Here is a 5,696-nt window from a genome sequence, read left to right as displayed (position 1 = left end):
TTAGGATGTTTCTGATAGAGACCCTGGGGAGCATTTTAAATTACAGATTAGGGGTTGGGTAGAGTGGCGTAGTGCCTAAGGCATCTGACTGCTAATCAGAAGGCTAGTGGTTCAAACTCACTAACCACTCCTCGGAAGGCAGGTGGAGCAATCTAGTTCCATAGTAATACAACCTTGGAAACCCAAGGAGGGGTCGCTATGAGTCGGATATATATGTGTGTGTGTGTATGTGTGTGTGTGTACCCCAGAATAAGATCAAGGAAAGATCTTGTTTTGGATGCAAAAGTAATAATCAAAAAGTAATGCCACTGCCTAAATTCAGGTCCTTTACATGTCTTGCCTACATTGTCTTAACAGCACACGACAGAGGTCAATAGGGAAAGGCAGGAAACCCAGAAAGAGAAGAACTATTGACCGCAGCTGGTGCTATCCCATGTGCTTTAATAAGTTAAAAATGTGAATTGTGACTATTTGTGAAGAATATAGAAAACTTCAACAGCTCAACAGCAAAAAGACGAAGAACCAATTTAAAAACGGGCAAAAGACATGAACAGACACTTCACCAAAGAGGACATTCAAGTGACCAAGAAACTCATGAAAAGATGCTCATAATCATTAGCCATTAAAGAGGTGCAAATCAAAACTACAATGAGATACCATCTCACCCTTGCTAAAATGATGCTTATAAAGAAAAGAAAACTACAAATGCTAGCAAGAATGTGGGAAAACTGGAACCCTTCTCCACTGCTGGTGGGATTGTAAAACAGAAAACTGAAAATAGAACTATCTTATGATCCAGCAATCCTGTCCTAGCTATATACCCTAGACATCTAATAGATGAAATACACCATGTCCCTTTGTTCAGATTCCCTGTTTCACCCTCTGCAGAGACTAGAACTTCAGGGTATTCCACTAGAGTGGGAGTAGGATATAGAGTTATGGAAAGGGTATTTTAAACAGACTTTCAGACAATCATCCTGTTTTTAGCTTCTGCTTTACCTACACTTTCAGAAGTACCTGATGCCCTCCCCCCATTTCCTGGACCACTTGAAGTTTCTGTAATGTAATTCAGTTGCCTCTGTTCCTACTATAGACTTAGGGCTCAGCTTTCCCTGGTTCTGATAAGTCAGTTGTCATCAATCCATCTACTCTCCAGCTTCCAAAATTTTTATTCTGTTTTTTTCCCCCTCTCCTGTTATCTATACCCACATTTGTCTTTTTAAAAATCTCTTTACTGTCATTTTGGTGGTGTTTCAAGAAAGAACATATATAATCATGCATTCAACATGCTATCTTTAAATGGCTTTCTCCTCTGTGTTTTACCTCACTCTTTATTAAAATCATTAGACTTTGTCTCTTATGCACCTTTCACCCATAAGATCATAATCTCATGGAGAATGTGAACTGTGCCCTATTTATGCACTCTGAAGGACCTGGCCTGATGCCTTGCAAGTAGTAGATATGCAGTACATTTGTTCCATTGAACTATTGTAATGTAAATGCACATCTTCTACTTTAAATGCCTTTTCCATGAATACTTATTTTTGTTTTCCTATTGATTTAATAGGAAAAAAAATGTCAGTAAGTCAATTTCTAATGCCAATAAACTTTGCTTCAAATTGAACTTGCATGTGAGCAATTGATGGTCTGTGCCACAGTCAGATCCTGGCTTTGTTTTGACTGGTGATATTGAGCTTCTCCATCGCTGATCTGATTCCTGTGTATTCCATCTGGTGAGGTACACATGTATACACAGTGTTTTTGTTGCTGAAAACAAGGTATTTGCAAAGAATAAGTCATTGGCCATGCAAAATTCTATCATGTAATCTCCTGAATCATTTCCTTCACCAAGGCCTTATTTTCCAAATACTGGTGACTTTCTTCTTTGTTTTCATCTCTCATATTCCAGTCACTAATAATTATCCATTCCTCTTGTTGCATGTTTGATCAATTTCAGACTTCAGAAGTTGGTAAAGATATTCAATTTCTTCATCATTGGCTTTAAAGGTTGGTTATGACCATCAATTGCTCATATACAAGTTAAAATTAAAGCTGAAGAAAATTAAAATAAATCCACAAGAGCCAAAATATGACCTTGAGTATATCTTACCTGAATTTAGAGACCATCTGAAGAACAGATTTGATGCATTAAAGACCAATGACTGAAGATCAGATGAGTTGTGGGATGACATCAAGAGCATCATACATGAAGAAAGCAAATGGTCATTAAAAAGACAGGAAAGGAAGAAAAGACCAAAATAGATGTGAGAAGAGACTCTGAAACTTACTCTTGAATGGTGTTCTGGTTACCTAGTGCTGCTCTGATAAGAATACACCACAAATGGGATGGCCTTAACAAACAGGAGTTTATTCTTACAATTTGGAGGCTTTAAGTCCAAGTTCAAAGTGCCAGGCTCTAGGAGCTGGGTAAAAACCCTCATCCTTGGGGTCCAGCTCTGCCTCCTGCTCCCAGCCCACTGGAGCTAGAGGCTTTTCTTCACTCAGACAGCTGCTGGGTGCTGAGGGTGACAAACCCAAGGTTGACAAGGGAAAAGGCACAGTCCCGATGTTACCAAACCACATAGCAGGCCATTAATTTAAGTCCATTGTAAGTCCCAAGGTGAGAAGAGCATAGCAGGCTGCTGAACAATGACACGGCTACATGCAGGGTCCAAGTGTGCCATAAGCTTGAGACCATTCCCAAAGCTTCTGCTTATTGTACAGGAAGCAGATCACATACGCAAAGGCAGCTACTCAGCTGCTCACAGTAGATTCCACCATGGAGTTGATTACAAGTCTCATCATGGGGAATACTACATCCAGCTGCCCAGCCACTCAACCAGGCCTACCAAGTTGACACAAAAACATAACCACCACAAATGGGGAGAGTAGTTATGTGAATGGAAGAAATGCTGAAATAAAAGAACTGAACAGAAGATTTCAAAGGGCAGCTCAAGAAGATCAATTGAACTATCATAATGAAGTGTGCAAAGACCTGGAGTTAGAAAGCCAAAAGGGAAGAACATGCTTGACATGTCTCAAGCTGAAAGAACTGAAGAAACAAATCAAGACTCAAGTTGCAATACTGAAGGATTCTATGGGCAAAATATTCAACAATGCAGGAAGCATCAAAAGAAGATGGAAGGAGTACATAGAGTCATTGTATAAAAAGAATTGGTTGATGACCAACTATTTCAGAAAGTAGCATATGATGAAGAACCAATGGTACTGAAGGAAGAAGTTGAAGCTGCACTGAAGGAATTGGCAAAAAACAAGGCTCCAGGAATTGGCAGAACACCGATTGAGATGTTTCAACAAACGATGTAGCACTGGAGTTGCTTACTTGTTTATGCCAAGAAATTTGGAAGACAGCTACCTGGCCAACTGATTGGAAGAGACAGATATTTGTGCCCATTCCAAGGAAAGGTGATCCAACAGAATGTGAAAATTATCAAACAATATCCATATCACACACAAGTCAAATCTTATTGAAGATCCTTCAGAAATGGTTGCCACAGTGTATTGACAAGGAACTTCCAGAAACTCAAGCTGGATTCAGAAGAGGATGTGGAACATGGCTGATGTCAGATGGGTCTTGGCTTTAAGCATAGAATACCACAAAGATGTCTCCCTGTGTTTTATTGACTATGAAAAGGCATTTGACTGTGTGGATCATAACAAATTATGGATAACTTTGCAGATAATAGGAACTACAGAACATTTAATTGTTCTCATGAGGAATCTATGCATAGACCAAGAGGTTGTCATTCAAATAGAACAAGGGGATACTGCCTTGTTTAAAATCAAGAATATACGTCAGGATTGTATTCTTTCACCACACTTATTCAATATGTATGCTGGGCAAATAATCTGAGAAGCTCAATTATATGAAGAAGAACACAGCATTAGGACTGGAGGAAGAACCATTAACCACCTACAATATGACACAACCTTGCTTGCTGAAAGTGAAGATGACTTGAAGTACTTACTGGATGAAGATCAAAGACTACAGTCTTCAATATGGATTACACCTCAACATAAAGAAAACAAAAATCATCACAAATGGACCAATAAGCAACATCATAATGAATGGAGAAAAAAATGAAATTGTCAGGGATTTCATTTTATTTGGATCCACAGGAAATCAGACATCATAGTGCACTGGAAAAATCTGCTGCAAAAGATATCTCTAAAGTATTAAGGGGTAATGATGTCATTTTGAAGAGCAAGGTGCACTTGACCCAAGCCATGGTATGTTCAATAGCCTCATATGCATGTGAAAGCTGGGCAGTGAATAATGAAGACCACAGAAGAGTTATTGCCTTTAAATTGTGGGATTGGCAAAGAATACTGAAAATATCATGGACTGCCAGAAGAATAAATGAATCCGTCCTGGAAGAAGTGCAGAATGCTCCTTGGATGTGAGAATGGCATGCTTAGTAAAGCGGAGTGTCATGAAAAAGGGGAAGACCCTCAACGAGATAGATTGACACAGTGGCTGCAATGATGGGCTCACGCATGGCAGGGATTGTGGAGGATGGTGCAGGACCAGGCGCTATTTTGTTCTGTTGTACATAGGGTTGCTATGAGTTGGAACCAACTCAATGTCACCTAATAACAACAGCAACAATCAACTTTGCCTGCTTAAATAGGATGACTTGAACACATAGAACTTGTGAATCATGTTAATTCATGAGACTTTGCAAAGTCTCAGATATTCACTCTAGTAATCATTTCTAAATCTACCCTCCAATACATTATTTTATAGCCTCGGCATTTTTGTTGTTGTTGTTAAGTGCTGTTGAGTCAGCTCCGACTCATACAACCCTATGTACAAAAGAATAAAACCCTGCCCAGTCCTATGTTATTCTTACAATCCTTGCTATGTTTGAGCCCCTCATTGCAGCGACTGTGTGCCAATCCACCTCATTGAGGGTCTTCCCCTTTTTCTCTGATCCTCTCTTTACCAAGCATGATACCCTTCTCCAGGGACTGGTCCCTTCTGACCACATGACCAAAAGTACATGAGATGAAGTCTAGCCATTCACGCTTCCAAGGAGCATTCCAACTGCTCTTCTTCCAGCAAAGATTTGTTTTGTTCTTCTGGCAGTCCATGGCATTTTTAGTATTCTTTGCCAACACCACAGTTCAAAGGCATCAACTCTTCTTCAGTCTTCCACATGCATATGAGGCTATTGAGAATACCATGGCTTGGGTCAGGTGCACCTTAATCTTCAAAGCAACAATTTTGTTCCCTAACACTTTAAAGAGATCTTTTGCAGCAGATTTGGCCAGTGCAATACAATGCCTGATTTCTTGACTGCTGCTTCCATGGGTATTGATTGTGGATCCAAGTAAAATGAAATCCCTGACAACTTCAATGTTTTCTCCATATATTGTGATATTGCTTATTGGTCCATTTGTGAGGATTTTTCTTTTCTTTACGTTGAGGTATACTCCATACTGAAGACTGTAGTCTTTGATCTTCATCAGTAAGTGCTTCAAGTTATCTGCACTTTCAGCAAGTAAGTTTGTGTCATCTGCATACTGCAGGTCATCAATGAGTCTTCTTCCAATCCTGATACCATGTTCTTCTTCATATAGTCCTGTTTCAGCATTGTTGTCGTTGGTGTTGTTGTTATGTGCCCTCAAGTCAGGCCTGACTCATAGCGACCCCTCCTTGGGTTTCCGAGGTG

Source organism: Orycteropus afer, unplaced genomic scaffold, assembly GCF_000298275.1.
Source record: "Orycteropus afer afer isolate SDZICR_OR568_19922 unplaced genomic scaffold, OryAfe1.0 scaffold00072, whole genome shotgun sequence".
Classification (NCBI taxonomy): domain Eukaryota; kingdom Metazoa; phylum Chordata; class Mammalia; order Tubulidentata; family Orycteropodidae; genus Orycteropus; species Orycteropus afer.
The sequence above is the reverse complement of the archived record's forward strand: the minus strand, read 5'-3'. Positions refer to the sequence as shown.